We start from the raw sequence: 24,396 nt of genomic DNA, 5'->3' as shown, positions 1-24,396 counted from the left end.
GTGTAGTATTATGTATAGATAAGAGTACTACATATTATATTTCATGATGATACCATCCCTCCCACGGGTACACCTTGACGTGGTGAGAGGGCTCAGTACCCGGAGGATATACACGAAAAGAACGGTTTTTCTCAAGTATCTAAAAATCTATCTGAATATATCTAGATATATCTAGATAAATTCTTAGATATTGAGTAAAATCGTTTTCTTCGTGTAAAAATCCAACGATGGGGAAGCTAACGTACCCTCGTCCGCCGATTTAATTGAGAGTGAACGAACCGCAGCCGGTTCGTCGCGTCGCGCGTTTGCTTCGGGAGTGCCGTTAAAATTATCGGACTAATGGACTTTTAACAAAACCCATTTGATGGAATTCTACTTCGGCGATGAAATCATATCTACGACGTTTCGACAGGAAAGCGGAACTCTCATTGAGACGTTGCTGAGGTGGTCACGGTCACTGCAACGCTCTCACACCAAGTGCCCGGGCACAAGGTGATGCTGGCCGCGTAATGTCACGCACTTCGTGGTGCGTGTTCGCGCGGTTTAGCAACTACGTGTTGCTGTCGGCTAATTGAGGACGCGCTCTGTCTGTCGGCCAACAGTTCGGCCCTTAACGATAAGAAACAATCGATCGACTCGGATTCTTCTCTGGGTCTGTATTCGATAACTCGAGTTATGCAGTCGTTATGCACATAACGATTACATAACGAGTTATAGAATTTCGCCCTGGTGGGTCGCCCAAAAAGGAGTTGTATAACTCTGGTCAGGACGCTCATTTCTCTGTCATTATCTACCAGCCTAAATCACATTTAATCTGACTTGGTCAGAGCCTAGCTCTAGTAGTTTTTTTAAAAAAAACTAGCTTCGTGCCGAGGGCTTGGATCCCATTTCTGAATTGTCTAGATTGTTAGACAATCGGCGATGGTACCAACTTTACTCTTATTAGAGGAGCTCGTCACGTCTACCAGTCTCTTGGAATCGCTCGAGGTACAGCACCACTTGTGTCCCACTAGAACTAGCAGTTAGGGCGTATGACTGAGTCAATTTTAAACGTGATTTTGCGTAAAACAGAGGTGACGGGCTCGATACGATCGATTTCGTCTTCTTTCGTGTGGGGTTTAACCCTTGTTCGGCATTCATCGTGTGTTTCGCAAGTACTTGTCGACGTGTGGTGTTGATTCCACCGAACGAAATGACAATCTTATCATGGGTTTTGTAAACGTAAATACCGCAGTGTCGCGCGAAAGACTTTTACAAATAATTAGTCCGCGCGCGATTATAGTATATTATACGCGAGTGTTTTACGCGAGTGTCCTGTGCGAGAGGATGTCAACCCACTTCTGAGAGGAGGAGGAGGTCTAGCAGAGGCATCGGGCACCGGCGGAGCAACCTTGGAGTGAGTATCATTTCTTGTCTGTATAAAATTAATATTTCTTTCTCATGATTTTGGACCATTTTTATCTTGATAATTTAATAATTAGAGAGAGAGAGAGAGAGAGAGAGAGAGAGGAAGCATCTAAAAAATTTTAAGAAGTTTAGTCTTGTAAAGGTTTTTTTGGAAAATAGATAATTGTATTATATACTTATACTTCAATTTACGCTAAACTTTATACATGGGTTGATCTAAAAGCTAAACAGAATCTCTCTGTTTATGCAGAATTTTATCTAAACTTTCATTATTGTTATTTTTGACAACTATATGAAATAAAGATTTTTTACAACATACACCGATATATTTCTCTTACGTATTTTTTTTTGATACTAATAGACTCTCATATTTATGTGATTAATTAATTCTCAATTCTGTAACAAAAATTAGAGAAAAGAATATTCCATATAAATTAAGGGATGAGTGTATATATAGTAAATATTTAATTAAAAGGTGAATGAAAAATTTATTGCGTCTAAGAAATAAGAAATTAGTTTTTTTAATTAATCATTTTGAGCGCATCTTTAATTGAAGTTTTATTCTTAAATGTTACAGTATCATCGTTGCTAAATAACTTCGTTACGCATCTGATCGGTGAGTGAGAAAGAAGTTTTTATTTTAATATCACTACATTAAAATAATTAATTTTGAAATATCTCATATTTAACCTTTAGAGGACAAAGGTTTATATTTAAAATCTTACAGCTTTTTCTCGAATAAGATTTATTATAATTCATCAATTTTTTTTAATTATATTTTTGCTTTAAAATATGACATTGTTCCAGCACCACTTTTCCTGGAAAGGTTAAAATAATTTTGATACAAAAAATGAGCGATATATAAATTAGTATAGAATATAAAGAAACACAATATTCGTATCAATGTAAAAATATTATGTCTTATATTATTTTCATATAAAGTATATAACGCGGAAAGTAAAAATTCACGCGAACAATACGCACAATAGTGATTGTGCATACAATACATCACCATGGTCTCACGTCATTCATTGCGAATACCTCACCTGATGAATGTTTGGTGAGATTAAAATTGCAACCGTGAATACGGGTTTACAATACAGTTCGAATAAATATTAATATATACAAATTACGAATTTTTTATAAATTGATTTGGAAAAAAAATTCATTTAAAATTCTATTATTTTTGAAACGATTATAGTTCCTTTTTTATGTGTACAATTTAATTTTATGGCAAATAGTCTATACTTTTTGATTGGTAAGATTCTATAGATTCTATACAAATTTTTTCGCATATTTTCTGAATTGTTACTTGCGATATAATTAGATATATCAAGAAATTACACAGATAACTTACGTAAATATCTCACGTGAATATCTCATGCGAATATGTTACACGAAGTTACAGGAATAAATTACGCGAATGTCAATTATATTATATTTTAATGAAGGTTTGCATTTATCTTTCGCGATTTGTACGACGCATGCGGATTTTACAAACGATCGTACCGTCTCGCAATCGTCTCGTGTTAATGAACGTTGGAAACTATGCTTGTGTGTACTGGCGCTGATTATGAACCGACATAGAAAGATATATCTCCTTCTTCGATCTCTGGCTGCAGTGCAGTCAGAATAGTTATGGACAGAATGAACGGAAAGGCAACCTGATTGGTAGAAAGAAGAAATCCATGGAAGGTAGACTGAAAGTTATAAACGATTCACGTAGTAGATACATGTAAGTACATGGTCCTTCTGTATTTACGTGTAATGGCATATAATAAAAAAAAAATTAATGCGATCGGTATTAAAAATTAAATCGCGATAGGACATATTTCTTTAAATCTCGAGTGATATTCTGCTAATTCAGTCAGCTCAAATAAGATTCATTATAAGTCGTGAATTAGAAATCACACTGGTTCAGCAAGTAATTAGGTCACGCATTCTATGAACGATTTTAATTGGTGCATTTAATACGGAAAATTGCATAAGTACAAATTAATAAAAATTTAAAAGTAAAAACGCGTTAACTGGTAGACTAAAATTTTGAAATCACTAGAAATATTAGAAGCAAGATTATTAAACAAACAGAAACAGAGTCTCAAGAAATGGAGATACTAAAAAAATTAAATTTTCCCTTACTTCTAATATTTTAACAATCCTAACATTCTATTAGTTTTATGCCCATTTCCATCAACGTAGATTAACTTTAATCTCGGTTTAACTAATTCTAAAGATTAGAAAAAAAAAACAAAGAGTAAGTTAAACTGAGGTTAAAGTTAATCTACGTTGGTGGAAATGGACATAAAACTAGTAGAATGTTAGAATTGCTAAAATATTAGAAGTAAAATTTAATTTTTTAGGTAAAATTAATTTAATACTTTAAATTTATTTTAAAAAAACATTTTACATTTAAAATCTTAATTTAATAAATTTCAATTTATCTTTTAAAAATCACTTTTCAAGAGAATCACTAATTGTAAGTAGATACATTCGTAAATTATAACGTGACAATCCACTTCGTTTTGATTAAATTTGACATAAATTCGTAGACTCTACGTTAGATATTTATAAAAAAAATTAAATATTGTAGATATAATTACATAAATTATAAGCAATCATGTTTTTCTCAAATTCTTAAACGCGACTGCTTCAACAAAAAAGCTTTCCCTTCGTCAAGTAGATTAGCAAATACATGTTTCGTACTAATGGAGAAAAGAAACAATTTTCATTGTAGAGGGTTATTTCTCGTTGGATCTTGCGAAACCCATTCGCAATGTCTCGTTCGGTGTCACGTTGAAAATTGGGTTTTTGTTGCAGAGCTAGAGTGAATCTCAAGCGAGAAGTTTTCTCAGCGGTTGCTGGAAGCAATGGTTTCCGTAATAAACTATAAATGACTATCAAAAAAATCCTTTAAACTCGAGTCACGAAATTAATTTTTATATAATACATTCTATATATAAAGTTTTCTTCTTTTTGTTAGGTGTTTTTTCATTAATAACGGTACAATAGTATTTTCTGTCTTTTAGACTGCTAATACGTATGTTAATAATAAAATGTGTATGGATATAGCGATTATAGATACATAAAAATTTTCGTGATTTAAAATAAATTTGCATTGTAATTACGCATACAAATATAGTTATGAATGAATATATTTTAACAAATAACTAGTAATTATTTTTTTATTTCTAATCTAATTTTTCTATTAGATAATCACTTCTAGGCAATAGACCATCTTCTATTCTGATTAGTTTTAAGTTTGAAATTCTCAATAAAATTTAAAAAATATAATAAAATATGTGCAATTTGTAATTCGTTTTTAACAAATTTTAACAAATTTTAACTTTTGCTAAAACACAATTCCACAACTTCATTCATATTTTTTTAAATATTTTATCATGAACGATGATAGAATTATAAATATGCGGTTATTAAAAAATTCGAGACATGTCGAATAGGTATTCCGATGTCAGTGCGATAGCGAAACTTAAATTATATTTGTGTGTGTGTGTGTGTGTGTGTGTGTGTGTGTGTGTGTGTGTGTGTGTATGTGTATTTGTATTTTAGAGAAAAATGGAAAAGCTGATAATTGTTCATTTTACGTCGCAAAAGATTTGAATGGAAATTTTTTTTTAATCTTGTTGTTATCTTGGTTTCGATTTGTCTCGAGCAGTCTGTACGAGAGAATAATGAATATTCACATAATAAAAGCATATATTATCCTTAAATATATTCATTCATGACCACTTTTCAACGGACATTGTTCTATCCATTTATTCTTCGATGAAGACATGTTTCTGTAATAATGGATAAACATAGTTTCGCTCGCACAGATTTTTGTCTCACATAATTTCAGATAACGATGATAGAAATAATTAGATTATCACGAAAATTTGTGAATTGTATAATATTTGTATGCTAAAGTTCAAAAACGATAACTGCCGTTAAATTGCTGCAGAAATCACCATTTTCATTGATAATCTGGACGATCCAAGATTTATTGCCTCCTGCAGCGAAGTCCCTGACGTTCGACAAGTCGCTTAACTTTTCTTCGCGAATCGATCCGCAAGACTCAACTAGAAGCAGAGCATGAGCTCGCCCTCCATCATAAAGATTGTTCTTTTCTGTGTCGGATACTAACCACTCGAGGGAGGGACTTTGATCTGGCCAAGTTGTTGAGTTAGTTATCCTCCACTGAACGCGACGATAACGTGATTTATCGCGATATTTAGGATCCATCAGGCAAGAAAATGAGATGGATTATGTTTTGTGTAAGCAGTTCTGTTGATCGTTTATTCGATATCAGTATTCTATATAAAAAGAATTGTTTTCCATTAAATTATACCAACACGTAAACGAATAAAAATAAAAGAAAGATTCGCGTTACTCCGATTATAAAAATTGAAAATGGATATCGCCAAGTATATCATTGATGAAGTTTATGACGCAATTTTTTGTTAGCATTATTTTTACACCGTGATTTATTTTTTTAATCTTTAAATAAAACAATGTAAGTTAATAGATTTTGTGAGAAATTAATTAAATAAGTAATTTATTTTTCGATGATTAAATCGCTTTGAGTTTAGGCTAAGGTTATTTATCAGCAATATTTGTTCCATCATCAAAAGTATATCCTTATGCAATCTTAATGATTTATTCCTGACTTATTTTTTAGGCTACTATCTTACAGTTAATTATTCAAGTCCTTAGTTTTTTCATTCTTTTATCACTAATGTTCTTACAGCTTTACATCTCTCTTGTTCCTATCTTCCTGCCAATCGCACTTTGTCTCTCTTGTCCTCCTTATCCTTCCTTCTCTTGATTTATAGTCCTCATTGATCTTTTTCACAAACGAAATCTCGTTCTTCGCTTACGTTTTTAATGCTTACGTTTACTCTACTTTCGTTTTCTTTCTTTATTTGTCACATATGTAAACAATTCTGTTTTTTTTTATATATTATTGATATTATTGCATTTGTCACAAATTGAATAAGAGCGCTTATATATTCAAATTACTTGAAAATTATAATTTAATGTTGTAATATACGGATTATTCGAATCAAATAATTCCACACGATACATTTTTATTCAACAAATTTTCATCTGCTAACCATTCGCTTACAAAATCTATTTGCAGAATCTGCTACGGTTACTAAATGGAAACATTTGTTACGAAACACGTAAAACAATCTGTTTTGAATTCGTTTCGCGCCCTCGCATTTCGAATTCGCTTCAGTTTGTATGTTCAGAAGACCGAGATATCTTCGGATGAGCGCCTACGTGGTTTGTTTGAGAATAGCAAAATTTCATGTGGCATCACTAACGATAACTTCTATTCTATAGTAATACGACAGAATAATTGCAAGCCTTTTCGCATTTTGCCAGACTTGGTATAACTAGATTTGTCATATTCCGATACAACACAGAAGCTTGCAACATTGCTGTAACGTTTCCAATGTTTGCGTAGAGACATTGTAACATTTCTGCAATATTGCTGAAATGTTACAATGTCGCTACGATATTGTTGAAATTGTCTGTGCCGAATGGGTTTCTAACCATATTGATAACTTAGTATCTAACTATATTTCAGACAGCAAATGTACAATTTCAATATCTGAAAAAATTTGTGATACAATATTAGAAAAATTCAATAATGTTTAATTACTCTAAATACAAAAATAATAAATCTCAGGAAAGTATTACTATATTGTATCTATCTTATCAACTTTCGACTTTATTTCAGTCATAAAGATTCTGAATAATTCCATTAAACGATTGATTTCAAGTTTTATTTTGTATATCGTAGCAAATTGTATATACATTTTGTGAAAAGAAAGAAAAAAAGGGAAAGGATATTTTTTTATCTTAAGTAGTACAGAAAATATAATATAGAAAAAAATGGATATAGATTGATACATTTTGATTCAATCTAGTACATCTTTGCCGTTTGATTGGTATAAAATATTTTTTTGATTCTTGTATCTTGCCATTGTATCTTGTTCTTCTCACTCTCTACTAGTCTACTTAGTGACACATGTAACACGTTTTTTCGTCTATGGTTGATATTGCCACCCTACATTCCCATGCTTGTCTCCTCTTTCTCTGTTCTCGATCGTGTAAATCGGAATTTCTTAACAATTTACATCCCGCGAACTTCTTGGCGACAACCGAACACTATGTCTCAGCTATACGCCTCGACACATGCGCACAGCTTTTGGCTTTCGTGTCTCGGTTGCACGTCCGCATACCTCTTTTCGCTCGATTGTGTACATTCGTGAACGTATACGGAAGTTGCTAGTGGTATTTTATCGGAGACTGGTTGACAAGGAACGGATTTCCACATTCAAGCACTCAGTTATCCAGCGTGAAATGCATTGAATGCATTGACGAGTGCAATGACCGTTGCACCGTTTTGTTCGCGCATTTTTTCTTGACATGATTCATTGACATGAGACTATATGATTTTCTTATTACATTAAAATAGATATGAATAACTAAATAATTTAATTTTTTAGATAAATTTTAATTTTAATTTAATGCAATTAATTAAATTCCTTAAAAATTATCCTTAAAAATTATATTATAAGAATCATATAAAATTTAAGGTCTTACAATTAATTTAATAAAATTAAATTTATCTTTTAGAAATCATTTTTTATTATCTATTAAATACATTTATTATTAGAAATAATTAATAAACAGGTTACAATTTAATAGGTTACAATTTTAGAAATTAAATATGTTATATACTTTATAAATATTAAATAAAAAATATATGTATTCTTATAATGTCAAAAATATTGATTAAAACTAAATTTAAAAAACTTTATTAATAACTGATTGTAAACTTTCAAAAATTGATCATATTAATTCTTTATTTTTAATTTCCCTTTTTCCTCAAACATGGGAAATACAATACATTATATCCGTGAAACGAATATCGGGAAATTAGAATAATTGCAGATTGTATTGTGAGAAATTACTATAATATACATATTGTATAATATGTAATTTCTAATATGTAATAAATGTATAATATATTGTTTTTTTCTAACGTTTCGCAAATTTCGTACAAACATCATGCTTCTGAAATTATTTATCTTTAATAGAGATATAACATACAAAAAGTTAATACAATATTCTTTAATGACAATTGTAGCATATATATACTATATTTTTTTGTCTCATCAATAAATCGGAATAAATCTGACTCGAAGAATCTGAACAAAACGATGTCACATTTTGCCCAATTTTCTTTTCGCGGCTTGAATGCAGATATCTGGAATTTACGTATTTGAATCTGCGTCTTACGTGCACTACGTGTAAGATCAACGAAAATACGTCGTATACTCGTGAGAAAAAGTTGGTAGATCAGGCGGTGATCTCGGTATGACTTTCGAATAAATGTTGTGGCACGTTTATGGGATCGTATTGTTCTTTATAGTACTTTCGCGTATGTTCAAGATTTCCTTCATCTGCATAGTACGAGTCGTTTATCAGACATATATTTGCCATTGTACGTAACAGCGCATACGAAATGCTTCAAAGAACCTCTTGCTTCGACTGCTTCATCACGAGTATTTATTTTGTTACGTAAATATCAGCGATGAAAAATGTAAAATAATAATAAATCGAAGAATAATGTTCTTCAATTTCTCTCTCGTATATTCCTTTTGCAAAAGTGATTCCTAGCGAATAGATCAGTATGAAGTAATGCTTTCCATTAAATTTTAGCAGATTTAATATATCAAATTGAAGAGAATTGAATGTAATAATTTAAAGAGGCTAAGCAGATAGATTTTTATCAAATATAGTAGAAGAACCAACTTTTAAAAATGAAAAAAAAATTTATTATATAATTCATAATCTCTTTTAAAAAAAAATTGCAAATTTGTTCTTTTTCGAAAGATAAACAACATACAAGCCAAAATCATTTGTCTATTAATTACATTATAGAATTTATTTTTAACATTACGAAAAATATCAACTGAACAATTGTATGATAACTTATATTCTGTAACAATTTTATGAACAGAACCGGAATCCAAAGTCTTTCACAAACATGACTCGCAACTAAAGAAAAAGTGCTACTTAGTCTTGGTTGATGTACTCTCGCTCAGCAGGCTTTCCACCTCATCGCACAACGAAAACTTCGTGCTCGTGAGAACTTCAGAGGTCGTCGTAGCCCTCAGGAAACTTTCACGGTCAGTCCACGTATTCGCGGTTGAATCGCCCGTCCATTCGTTAGCCAACTCCGTTATCTCGCGTCCCACTCGCGAAGTGCTCTTTCGGACCACTCTTACCAAAAAAGCTTTCCGTGTCCTGGGTAAACGTTTTTACGATGACCAGATGTCCCGACCGAGGTTGATTAACTTGCACGACCACTCGCTGTAAATCGAAACCACGAACATATCGCACAGTTTCATTGGCAGTTGCGTTGCCAATCCGATGTGTTTCTCGAATGAATCTAAAAGATCAAATTTCAGGAAAGTTCAACCGTTGCTATTTTTAATTTTATTGAAGCAATAAAAATTTTTTCTATTGTGCGGAAAAACAAAGTGGTATTTCTATGTCTTTTATATATAAAGTTATTTATCCAAGAAAGAACGTTTTTATTGAAGTATCTATAAATTTAGTTAAATACAAATCTGAAAATAATTTCGTTTCAAAATAATTACGTATAACACTTAAACTTTTAATGATAAATTTTAACAATCAGTTTAAGTGCCTTACAACTATTTTGACGATTCAAACAAAATTATTTTCAAATTAATTATTTTTAAATTATTTCTGTATCTAAATTTTTAAATACTTCAACAAAGCCTTTCTTTCCATGTCGACTTTACGCTCTTTATACTCTGTAAATTTGAATCAATAGTCACTAATTACCCAGTATACTTAGCACTGATAATCAGTGAAGTTCAACTATAAAAGGAAGAATATTTGAGCATTATATAACTAAAATACTAATATTTGCACTTTAATTTCAATCTTCCAATATATGTTTGAATTTAAGTACTAAAACAAGGTTAATTAGATCACATAATAAAGATTAGCTAGATCTCATATTTAATTCACTGATTATCAGTGACATATTTGACACTGATATTAGTGATTATCCACTGATTCAGATTTAGAAAGAGTATAAATGTATAAAATTAAAACAAAATTTGAAATGATTGAAAACCGAAAAGACTTGCATATTTTGTGCATCAGTCGATAAAGGATCTTGCAAGGACAAAGGATCTTCTTAGTCTCATCGTGCATTATATCGTATGCTGTGAATGTTATAAATTATTCAGAAGTGACAAAGCCGCGCGCTGTCGTTTGCGCTCCTGAAGCTCGGATTACCGTGACCAAGACGCTTCTTTATCAGAGCTTCCTTTGTCATTAGCGAAATCTTCTCGCCTGGTTTCCAATACGGGACCCCTTCGAGACATCTCATTCTCGGCGAAACTTCATTATTCACCCGCATTCTTCATCTTGACGTTGTCTTTGAACAAATTTGTCACAAGAGGACATCCTGTCTAAAGGAGTAACACGCTTAACGGATCGTTTGTGAATCAAAGCTATATCAGACAGCGATTTTGCACTTTGAACGTGAAAATCTTCTGAATATTTTATTGTCTAGTATTATGGCATAATGAAGCGCTCTTTTATCCCGATTGAAAAGGACAGAATCGTTAGTTATCGTGGAAATTCGTGAATTATTTATTCCTTCTCCGGAAATTCATTCATCACGAACTGTTAAACTTGTGCTTTTCAGAAAGCTAAATAAAATTATTCTATTCTTCATCACTTATAATTAAAATAAAATTTCTAATCAAGAGTCTTCAATTTCGGGCGATGTAACGAATCTATAACGACATTAAGACGGATTAAAGATAGAAAGAACAAAAAATTGCGCTGTGTCGACAAATTCGGTAAACCCAAATCGACTCGTAAATGCAAATATCCGTCTCACCCGTCACAGCAACAACAGAGATACAAACTGGATTTTTCCACCTCTCGTGAGACCGCCATTCGAACGATGAACTAACAAAAAATTGCTGCGCGCGTCAGCGTAAAAATCTGTTCCGTGCGTCGAAAAAGGTTGCACCACGATGGTACCAAAATAAAAAAAATAAACCGTAATAATCGACTCACAATATGAAATTTCCTCTCGTTCGTGCGGCGCAACAACAGATGTGCCCCATTGAAATTTTTGGCTAGATTTTGCAACTGATTGACGGAAATCTGGCAAAGCTACATCGCGCGTAAATGTAGTACATGAAACAGGATTAATCTGATTATGGATTCTCTCGCGATGCCTGATGCAAGGAGCGAGTTCGTTTTACCGGGGAGGAGGGAGGGGAAGAGGAAGGGAAATCGCTGGTATTCTTAATTGAAGCCAAAGCGGGGAGATCACGAGCAAAGCTTGCAGCAAATCTGATACAGATCGAGCGGGGACGATCCATCTGACGGTACTGGCAATTAGCGTAACGCAATTTCGCCGCACGACGCAGCCTTCGATCCGCGACACGACGCGACGCGACTTGATCGCGGATACACCCCGATTCTGTAATCAAATCGCTCGCGTTGCATCCGCCGCAGCGGAGAATCAACGCTATAAACTAATGCCGCTTGTACCGGAGACGGCCAATGCGATTATCCCCGGCTCTGTAACCGGAAGGCGAGAGCTGTCGAGAATCCGATTAGAGTGCTCTAAGCGTGATCCATTGGGAACAGGTGTCTTCGAGCGTGATGATTTATAAATGACGGTAAAACGGCCGAATAAAGACTGGTATTTGGCGATCGAAACAGCTTATGCTATGCGACTCTCGGGAGTAATCGATGTAATACCAGAGACGATTTGGACAATTTTAATATCCCCTCCCTCCCAAAAAAAGAAAATTATTTAACCGGCGTGATACATACATATATTAAATATACTCAAAGTTTCAATAAGTGCTATTTTTGTAAAAACAAAAACATCATTGCTAATTGCTTGCTAAATGCATTTAGCTGTTGAATATTAGTTCTGTGTATATTGGAATTCAAAAAACGTACACTGAACAAAAATTAATTAAATTTTAATAAATATTTGATTGGAATCTTTATTTGTTCGTTCTAAAAAAAATTTTTAAACCATTTATTTTTGAGCGGTATTTTAATTAATTAAAATAATAACAGCTATTAACATTATTATTACATGAAAAAAATAATTTTTCTGAAAGATTTAAAATTTTGGATACAGATCTGAAAATAATTTTATCTGACTGTCAAAATAATTGGAAACTAAAATGACGAATATATACTGCAAAAAATTTAATATTCTAGCAATCAGTTTGAGTTCCAACAAAATTATTTTCAGATTTCTATGCAGCAAAAGATTTTTTACCAATCGTTATTTCCGTGTAAAAGAATCGATCAATTAAAGATAAAATCAAATAAAAACTTACACAAAAATAAATTTAAAAAAAACGAATAAATTTTTATTACATAAGTTTGACATAACATTTTGACATTTATTTTTTCATGAAAAATAAATATCAATACAGAATACAATATTCTCAACACGCGACATACATACCGAAGATCATTAGTTTGCACACGAAAAGGACAATTTTGCTGAAGTGTCTAAAAATTTAGCTACATACCTAACTAATAATAATTTTGTCATATCAATCAAAATAATTATGTGAGAGGTCAAGTTGAATTGCTAGAATGTCAAAATTTTTTACAATATTATACAGCACGAGAATTTTACGTAATTATTTCGATTGTCCAACACATTAAATCTATATCTAACTTTCTATTAAAATTGTCTTTTTCTGTGAAATCATTGCTAAACTCGTTAAAATCATATGAATCATCTCAAAGGCAACAGAACAGTGCAGGTCCCAATGCGATTCAAGTATGATACAAGATTATACGAACGAGCTACAGAAGTGTGGGAAAGAATGCCAGAGATCGAAGTCGAATCGTCCCGTTGACTTCGGCAATGCGCAACGACCCAGATTTTTGTACCAGCGTCGCTCAAAGTTCATAAAAATCGTCAAGCGGGAAGTGACAGAATTCGAAAGACGTTATCAGTTCGTCGTCGTTGTCGTTTACGACCTTCGCGATTGACACGGCGTCAAAGACATCTTCGGTAAGAGTAAAGGGAAAAGATAGGGACATACATCTCGCAAGAATACGAGGGCGTTTCTGAACTTCTATCGCTCACGTAATGGCCACTCTCACCAAAGTTGTCTTGTCCCTCCTTCCCCTCCCCCCCTATGGAATTTATGTTGTTACATTCACACTTTCGTCGTGCTATCTTTACCTTTGCAATCCACCGAGGTTTTTCTCCGGCGCGAAATTGAAATTTCCACAGGGTGGATATAAACGTCGCTTCTGCTGGCATTCTATTTGCATATATTTGTTACGCGAAGAGTTGGATATAAATAAATGTAGATCTTTGCTTCAATTTATCTGGAGAAAAAGGAAACGTTTATTATAGTTAAATTTCGTATAAATTATAATAAAATTAGATATTACGCTGTAAGGATATTTCTATTAATTTATCTTTCGCTTTTTGTAATGTATCTCTATTTGATGTGCATTTCCGATATTTTAATCAAACAATATTATTAAAGTAAAGCTGAGAGTAAAATAAAAGTCTTTGGCGTTAAATTACGTGTAAATAAAAATAGATTGTGCTGCAAGGATATACCTGTCAATTTACCGTCCTCTTTTTGTAATATATCTCCATTTGATATGTTACATTTCCGATAATTTAATCAAGTAAAATTATTTAATTATTTTAAAATGAATCCGAAATTAAATGTCATTATTATACAAATAATAATTTATAACGTAAATTATAAGATTAAAAAATGGTTGTACACAGAGGCTAAATTGATGTCATGTTTGTCTAACGATATAAAATCGATAGCTGTAATTTTTTTAAAAGATTTCCCAATACAAATATTTTTATAACCATCATATAATATTTGATATCTCGAGCTTAGATTTCTAATGTTTTACTCTGCAAATATTATCGGATATTATCGGATAGATGAAATATAAATATTATTAGATCGCAACGATTATAGTTTTATTTGTACTTTCTAATATGGTATTTGCTAATTAATTCCATAAGTGGTGTGTTTAGAAGTCGTCAAAGGGTTAGGGGCTGTGGACAATTAACCCACAAACTAGGTCACATGCTGAACGGCCACGATTACCAGAAAAAAAGGCGTCTTCGATAAACCACGGCCGAAATTTTCAAATCTTAATTGCGGTGAAATGGTGTGTAATGACGTGAAATATTGCCTAGAGAAAGATGCTGACTCTTATTACGGCCGAACGGGCTCCGAACCTTTTAATCTGAAGCCTCCCGGCCCCGGTGCCCGCAAGAAAATGCTGACCCGCCAGTTCCACTGCCAATCTGTTACGGTCGCGAGAGTATTTTCGCGTGTGCCCCTTTTTTTATTCTCCTTCACGTTTTCCTTGGCCGCCACAAACATCACAAACTCCACCGCATAACATCATCATTTCCTGGCACGGAATTTTCACGTGTTATTCGAGTACTTTTATTGCAAAAGGCGAGTCGTTAACTCATAGAAAATCGATGACGATTTCCGCAAAATCAAGAAAAGAAATATCGCCGGAAGTCAGCTAATTAAATTTCGACAAATTACGTCTACGTTCTGTGAACAGTTTTCTTTTACCTATTTGATAAATGTTTTAATTAAATTTCCGGTATTTTTAAGATCAAATTTGAGAGATTTATTTAAAAGATTCCGTTATATGGTTTCCCTTATTATAACATATTTAACATACTGTAACATTTATATAGCTAATTAATTAATTACTTAATTTAATTTATTCATAAGCGGTCTAATTTAACATATTACTATTTTATAAATGTTTATATTCATATAATACATATTGTGACAAATTCATTTACACAAAATGAAAATGAAGAATGAAAGCTATAATAAAATAAATTAAGAAACGTAGATTCATCAATGAAGAGATCTATTGTTAAGATAAGTACGTTATTCATGATGTAATTGAATTACATTTCATTGAATATCGCTAATAAATCAAAAAACCACTATTCATCAATTACGATATGTATTGCTAAAACAGTCGTTATTCATATGATCAAATTAAATTTCGTTTGATTCACTCTAATATGCAAATCCTAATGCTCTGAGAGATGGAAAGAAATCGGAAAATAAAACGCTAAAAAAAATTACTGAATCTAATTACTGAATCTTAATTCATATTTCTTTTAATAGTATTACGTAAACACTCACTTACAGTAAATATTTACTCAATAATAAAATAAATAAGTTAAATCAAATTAATAGTTTTGTATCAAATAAATATATATTTTGTAAATATTCACTTACAATTGGATCCATTCAAACAAAATATTTATTAAACAAATATTTATTAAAATTTAGTATTTTTTTGAGTATAATAATATACTGAATAATGACAATGCCAGGTGAGTTACGCTCCATTTACAGATTGATGATTTGCTTTTCTTATAATATTCAGCATTAATAGAATTTTTCGGTAATTAATGACAGTATTTTAATCATTAAATTCCGTAACATTAATAAATTGAATAACTGACAATAAAGCTTCAGTTTTAATTTTTACTTTCACGCAGTTTGAAGGAACGAAGCAAGATTTGCGTTATCTCTGCTCGCGGAATTTTCGCGGAACCTAGCTCGTTGCCAATTAAGCGCGGACGACTCGTTAGCGAGGAAGCGACTCACGGCTTTATTTTAATCTCAAACAATCAAAAGCTTCGACAGCGTTGACTGTATTTTATTATCTCACGCGATACCTTGTTTCGCATCGCAGAGAGCTGTGTTTACACACTCGTTGGTTAACGCGCGTCCTTATTTATTCGCCCGTCATAATTATAACGCCCTTATTGCGTCGTGTTTAATGGGACGAATTTCCCGGTGAAATGTCGCGCCTATACGCGATGCAACACTCTGAAAATTCAATTTCCAGCGAATATACAAACGGTAACATTCGCAGGCCCCACTTGACGCATTAATTTCGAAAATCACGGATGGCCGATCAACCCTGACATACGAAATGACCGCGATGTGCAAACTACCTTTTTATAATAAATCGCGACAATGAAATCAATTTAAAACTATTGATTATTTAAAATTATTAGACTATATGATGGACTAAAAAAGATGTCACAAGTATAAAATTTCATAGAAAATTGTAATAGATAATATGAAGTAAAATACATTTTTAATATAGAGATTTTTTTTATCTTAATAATTGCAAATAATTACAAAATTATTTTATTACTTTTATTATTTCCCAATCATTTTAGGCCGTCTATTAAAGAAGTTGTGTTTTCAATTAATTTATTAGGAGAACTTGATTTATCAAAAAAAGTATTATTTATCGATAAAATGTATTCTATTAATCCTGATATGATAACTTTCATTATAACTTTATTAACTTGTCGGTCAATTTTTCATCTTTTCATTGCTACGTTTCTCAAGGTTTCCGCTGAAAATTTAAAAGTGGAAATAAGATAGTCTGTGTAAAACTGTTCTTTATTGTTCAAAGTAAAGCTATTACTTTTGACAACTACCAGGATTCAAAGCTTGGAAAGAATTCGAATCTCCAAAGTTAACTTTGAATTGCCGAAGTTTAAAGTGCCGAAGCTTCAACAAATATCTATTTATGCAAAAAAAAAATGAAAATTCGTAATATATATATTCGTAAATAAATTAGTATTTTTTAATGAAAATATATTTATTATTATTAACTTATTAAATTAATAATTATATAACTTAAATTCTTCGAATCTTCGGAGATTGAAATATCGAAGTTTCAAATCTTCGAAGATTTTAATGCCAAAGCTTCGAATCTTCGAAACTTCGATTGTCGAAGTCTTCGGAACAAATCATCGGCCCTATTTTGAAGAATAAAGTTTTTGAGGCATCGTAATGGAATTCGCACAAAAATATAAAAAGTTTTATTGCCTTAAAATTTGATATAAGCATTCGAGTAGTATCTATACATTAGGATACAAAAGGATTATCAAGTATTGAAGATCACAAACAGAATTGCTCTCATTCCACATAATTAGATCATTTTCTAATGATCGTCTGTTTCTAATGATGACTAGATTAATACATTGATATTCTTCGGTGACAGTTCTCATTCGTCCTATTGCAAGTCCTTGGCTGCGGGATTCACGAAGACGCGTGGTGTACGCTGCATGATATCGTAGGTGGATGAGAAGGGGCGCAGGCGCTGTACACAAAAGCGATCGTCAGTCGACGGCGGAAGCTGAAACGCGCGGCTTCGGGACCGCTGCAAACGCAAACGTACAGTGTAACCTATGGCGTGACAACGCCGTCGCAGGTTTACACATTTTGCACGCGCCAATTATCGACGCGCTCGCGGTAACGACTCGGTTTCATGACGGGACGGACAATGCTCCAGGAGCTCCGTTTTTTTTGGTTGCGCAGTGCATCGTAGATAAATTTGATCATTGGAATTCAGAATATAGAAAAAAGAAAACTGACAGTTGGATCCAGGAATCTAGGAATATAAAAAAGAAGACTTTGCAATCGAATGCCTAACATCAAAGTAAGTATCATGCAACACTTTTATGTGATCTCTTGCATGATATTTAAAAGCAATAGTAGTTCTCTATTGAACAAAACGACATGGCTAGTAATTTAATCAGCAAATGGAAAATTATAAATGATTTATTAAAAAAAAAAACATATTGATCTTGAATAAAATAAAGTAGTTCTCTGACAATGATAAATTCTAAAAGGAGATTAACGAATATCCCGCAGTTCTCATGTTATAAAAATTAATAGTACAATAAAATAGTACAATAAAATCCGTCAGTAATATTTTTTTAGACATTTTTACTGCTAGCATTAACGCTACATTTAATATTTTAATTAAATGCCGTACCTTTGGTAATGATGCCTTTGCGCGTATATGCGTGCGTATGTGCTTACACGTATTTAAGCGCACCACACGTGATAAACCGCTGTATTCATATACTGGCTTGTGAGTGGTGGAAATCATGAAACGTGATGACGATAGTACCAAACGAATAGAGATAATTTATGATAATCGACTAAAATGTGAAAAATGATTCAAACGATATTAATTTATTATCCAACGTATATAAATCCCTCACTTTTCTAATGATAAGCCACGAAAATCTTTGCGTGACCCATAAATTTATTAAAATCGATAAATCCAATGCGGAATTCGTCTATGCAAGAAACATGACGAAAAACGCCAATGAAACGGTATCTTTTATGTAGCCGCGTGATTGTTGAAAATTAAATTAAATTCCATTATATTATTTTAGACAATCTAAATTATCAAAGATTAATAACGCGATTAAATATCAATTCGAATATATCAGCTGCAACTTCTTGTATTTATAATTGCGTTCATTGTTAGTTAGATAAGATTTCGTATTGTTATATTGCATTCAATAAATTTCTTTTCATTATTATTATTACTCGTACATTTCATCAATATATCAAAATTAAATTTCGCGGTAAATTTAATTTTGGCGTATTGAAATGTTCTAATATCGCGCAGGAAGCGCCATTAAAGTTTACAATTTAGATAAAGATCGTGGTATCGAGCTTTATACCCGCTGCTGCATAATGTCGCCGCGAGTGTCGACCGTATCTGGAATCTAATCAGTTCATCCGATTTCCTGCCGCATGAATTGCGGTAGCGGTAACTATTGCTCGCTGAAATATGTCTGACCAACGGACGCCGTAACTACTGGCCGGCATAACTCAAGATAAATCTGCTCTTCTCAAAGCAGTTTATTTTTTACCGGTGAAATTTTCGTAGATCCGTGTTTTTTCCTATCAATCCATGTATAAATAAATGCATATTGTATTGTAGATACTTAATGAGATAGTATAAACACGAAAATTCTTCGAATTTAACGTGCAAAATTTAATTATGATATCTGGGCGTTCACAGAACGACTTTACTATAAATTACATTTTATTTACAATATATTTCAGTATTTTTATTATTATTGAATAACTTTATATAATATCTTTTATTTTTGTTTTGCGCTTTATTAGATATTTCATAAAATGTAAATAATTAAATATTTTGTACGGTCCAATCAATAATGTTCGATACAAATTATTATTTAAATAGAACTTAATTCTAATAAATGCGCGTAAAAGACAAGTGCGCAATAAAATAATTTCAAAATATTTAATTGAAAAATGAAAGTATATTTTGTACACAAATTTAAAGCTCAATTAATAATCATCTCATTATATATATCATCTCATATTAATAATAACTATAGCCGTAATACATGAAATATTGGTTAACTACAATAATTATTTGGATAATCACAATATTTAACTGTCTCATTGTAGTTAATTATGTTATTAACTAACTAATTATAATAATTTATAACTTGCGCATATATTAAGTAACTAATATCTATGTTGCTTTTATTGGCATATGTAATTACAGTGACTATATATAATAATATTCGTAATAGTATAACTTATCTAATAGATTTTTACGCAAAACATAACCGAGTACGAATAATGATTTCTCTATAACCTATATACGTATGTTACTATTATTGAAACTAATTTACTTCCGTAAGAAGATTACGCAAAGACATAACAAGCTCTAAAAGGAGCAGAAGCTTTTAAAGGATTAATTTCCTGTCCGTAATTAGTTACAGGCATTGTAACTTCCGTATGTGCAGGTATTTGTTTTGCTTCCCATGTACTTCGTCAGACTTGTTACGACACCGCAATTACGGTACTAACACAAACTTTATAATCAGCCACCGAAAACTAGAGAACTGCAGCGACATGGTCACTTCATTCATGATAATTACAATACCATCTGAAAATCGTAATATCCTGAAGTGATTAATCGAAGACGTGATCGTGTTTAAAAAATCTAATGTTAATTTTCTTCCAAGAAATATGCAATTACATATTCGTATTCATTTATTTATTTATGTGACGAGCTATGGAATTAATTAATGATAAGAGTCCAAGTTTATCTCCAAGTTTCTTTTATTTATTTGTTTCTCTACATTAAATTGACATTTTTTTATGGTTGTGTCTATGGAAACTTTTAATCAGCATATCTCATAAACTAAAGAATATCATGATTTATCAGTCAGTTTAACTGAAATCAGTTTTTGCATATAATTAGTAAAGTCTTTTCTTTCTTGAAAATTAATCTCGCGAAGAAAACAAATATATAGTAAATCTTATTTCTAATTTTGAAAACATAAAGAATATTTTTTAAGATTTATATAATTCAAGAATTAATTATAAAAAAATTAATATTAACAAAATCTTTTGAGAAACAAAAAAGAATTTATTTTAAAAAGCTTGCTAAATTTTTGAAATGTTCTTTATTATGTATTAGGATTAAATATAAAGTTGTCTATTTTATAGGTATATTTTTAGTAATATTGGTAACAGCAACTCGACTTGAAGAACCACGTAAGTTCTCTTAGAAATAAATGATGCATCTAACTACGGGTGGAATTAGCCTACACGCAAACGCAAGAACATTAGTCACAAACAAGACATTAAGAAGAAATTACCTTCTCGAGAAACTCGATTTTCATACCGCGACAAATTATCATCATTTCATTATGTTTAAAAGACACTTAGTGTCGTCCCATCGGTACGTGCAAATGTATGAAAAATGAAGTGTTGAAAAGAGGGATTTTCACAAAAAAAAAAAATCAAAAACATGTTCTTAGCACATACACTGCAGCTCATTTTATTGAAGCATAAATCAGTGACATAAATATGCATCTAATTTTTATTTCTCATTAATGATTCTTTCAACTTAAAAATATTTTTAATGGCGCGATATTTGGATTCACGTAGTTGACATTCTAAATTCCCATTTTTTTATTAGCAAAATAGGTATATAGATTTAAAAAAACTCTCACAAAGTTAAGAACTGAAACAGTCGGAGATTTTAGGAAAGAGTTGGTCTGTTAAGAAAAGTTTTGGCCCACGCGACATTCTTTATTCGGCTACATAAAGAAGCCAGGATATATCATTCGCGCTAGTCGTTCAATTTAATAACGGCGGTCTGACAATATACGTGTGACCAGATTTCTATTCAATAAGTTGTAAGTGAAGAAGAGGGTAAAGTTCTCGACTTTTAGCGCTCATCTTTTCATTAATCCGCGAATACAAGTTTAATCTCCAAAAGTGGTAAGTCTTCAGCATATATAGCCACGTATTACTAAACGAGCGAGTTATTACTAACCTCTTAATTAAACGTCTGTAATAATAAAAATGATTAAACGATGCGATAAAAGCACATGTTTCTTCGTTTATTAATACAAGGACAGATAAAGTATCTTTCTCATAATGGTAACTTTCATTATAATTTTAATTAAGTTCTATGTTAAAAAGTTTCACGAGAAGCATGAATCTTTTCATGTTAGAACATTATTTGAGATGAGAGGTAAACGCGAATACCTTTTTTCTTGTAATCTCTTTTTCTACTTAATTTATCATAAGCAAATAATGGAAAGCAAATGGAAACTAGCATTGTACTTTTCCATATTTAATCATAAATTATCATGCTACTTGTTCGCGAGCATAAAATTACTCGATTAACTAAACGAAATAAATATATTGTTAATGTACAACAGGGTGAAAAAAAGAATTACAGAGTACATGTTTAATAATTATTGGGAATATATATTTTTTACTAAAAACAAATTCTGAATTAGTATTAATTAAATACCTTATTAAATATCAAAAAATAATAATTAATACTATCTTTAGTTCGATATAATATTTAAAGCGCTTCGGGAATCCATTAACGATCTGCCTTGCAGCTTTCCACAAATAAATTCTTCCAGGCAGCCAATAGAGTGATCTCTTAGAGTAATATCTTATAAGTATTATAGAGTAATATCTTATAAAGTATTATAAGATATTAAAAATGATATTAAAGACGATAAATAACAGCAGCTTTTTACCTCGATAATAATTTGATAAACACACAAAACTTTGTAATCAAATTTTTCAGTTATCTTGTATTTGAGGATCTGAAAATGAGACGTTTAAAAAAACATAAATCTCTCCATTATTCTTTTTCTTATTTCTAACCATGTATTTCCATAGAGATCTCCTCGGTGATCTTTCTATTACAAGAGTTCGGTAACCGTAATGTCGTTCTCCAAGAAAAGCTTCAAACACTCGAGAGAGACGACTCCGTCCGTCGTGACAAAACAGAATCGTGTGGTCACGCGATTCTGCAGATCTTCGCGCAACTTTTTTCCTCCCTGAATCAACCGCGCCGAGGAGCGCAGGAAGGGACGGGGCGCAGCTGGTGCTTAGGGGCGAAGAGAATTTGAATAAAACCTGCGGCGAATAGGGCTTTGCCTTATCCCATTCCCTTTTCGCGTCAAAAAGAAATGCAAGTTCCGCACTTGGGAACTCGTAAAAAGCCGCGCACAGTCTCTCGACATCCCCGACATTTACGAGCCGAACGCGGTCGATCCGGACCTCCTCTTTCCCCTTTTCCTCTTCCCTTTCGCGTTTGTTTCCCGTCACGGTCGTAGATCGGTCGTATTTGCGAAACGGTCGATCACGATTTGTAGCTGTCGTTTCTCGATAGTTTGCACGAAGATATTATACTATCCTGTCGCCGCCACTGCTGCGGAATATTCTATTCGTCGCCTCGTGGTATCATTCAGAATCGTTAAGAGCTATTTCACCGACAACGTTATTTCCCGCCATTACGTGAATATAGAATGTAACACGCTTACCGGGAGATTATGCGTTTTGCCCGAGACAAAGGGATAGGATTGAAACAGCGGATGCTGCGAGCGAAGCCATTACGCCTTCGAACCGAAGCGAGTTTAATGCAACCGGTAACGCTTCCTTTCGAAGGAAGCGTTTAACATCATTCATATGTTCTAGCATAACAGGTGAGCTTCTACAGCGCGTAGTAGCAATAGTCTTTCATAATTTATACTGCGTCGCGACATTTCCGTAATTTTGACAAATGACAATGCGTTTACGTGCAAGACGGTCCGAAGATGCAAATATATATTCGTTGCAGGCGCTTTAACGTGGACAAAGAATCTAAGAGATAAAATTTATATAAATGTCAACTTAAAAAAAAAATCCTATTTTCGGTCGAAAATTTTAATACTTGATAATATTTAAATGTAGATTTACAAATATATTTTGTCGAACTTGAAATGAAATCATAAACTGAAGCAAAAAATAAATAATAAATTATATTGATCGTCAATTTAATGACATTGATAAGCATCTTAAAACACTGCATAGAACTTATTGTAAATATTATCATTTCTATTAGAGTTTGAACCTCGAATTCCCAAAACATATGTGAAGATGCTTGCCACAATAATCAGTAATTATAAATAAGAGAACATTTTTTCATGGAGACTTATATAAATAGTTATAAGTGAAAATTAGACTGATAAAAGTAAATTAAATAAAAAGAATTATATTTTCGGTCGAAGCGGATCTTGGTGCTTAATATTATAATACTTACCTATGCAGATTTACATAGAAAGAACAGTTTTGATAAAGTATCTAAAGATATAGTTCAAGGAAAATAATTTTGTTGAACCATCAAAATAATTATGTAAAACCTCCAAAATAGTTATTAGAGTGTTAAAATATTTACAATACTGCTCATTATGCTCAAGCATTTTACATAATTATTTTGATGATCCAACAAAATTATATTCAAATCTGTAATTAAATTTTTAAATGCTACAGCAAAATCATATTTTTTTCATTGTACGAATACATTTTTCAATTCTATAACTGCGCGCAGAATTTGTATAAACCGTAATCTTTATCGATAACTACATTCTTTAAATATAAAGCGTAAGGTAAAAAGATGGAAAGATCGAATGAAAAAGCTGAAAATATCTAACATCTATTCTGCGAG

The 24,396-nt window shown here is 32.1% G+C and overlaps 1 protein-coding gene across 8 annotated transcripts in view; it reads left to right on the top strand.

Annotated features, from left to right (window-relative positions):
* LOC105143143 (limbic system-associated membrane protein) overlaps positions 1–24,396 on the top strand; it is a 245,856-nt gene that overhangs the window by 68,267 nt on the left and 153,193 nt on the right. For 4 of the 8 annotated variants that reach the window (XM_011051205.2, XM_011051208.2, XM_011051207.2 and 1 more), the window contains exons 1-2: positions 51–1,396; positions 1,985–2,023. The exons of 1 other annotated variant lie outside the window; for it this stretch is intronic. The gene's annotated coding sequence lies outside the window, so the exon portion shown is untranslated. Of the gene's footprint in view, positions 1–49; positions 1,397–1,984; positions 2,024–17,223; positions 18,028–24,396 lie in introns of those variants that run through there. 3 more of the 8 variants (XR_015547698.1, XM_011051209.2, XM_011051206.2) reach the window with 2 other exon arrangements.

Source organism: Acromyrmex echinatior, chromosome 16 (assembly GCF_024713525.1).
Source record: "Acromyrmex echinatior isolate Ae372 chromosome 16, ASM2471352v2, whole genome shotgun sequence".
Taxonomy (NCBI): Eukaryota; Metazoa; Arthropoda; class Insecta; order Hymenoptera; family Formicidae; genus Acromyrmex; species Acromyrmex echinatior.
Note: the sequence above shows the minus strand (reverse complement) of the source record. Positions and strands in the feature narration are given on the sequence as shown.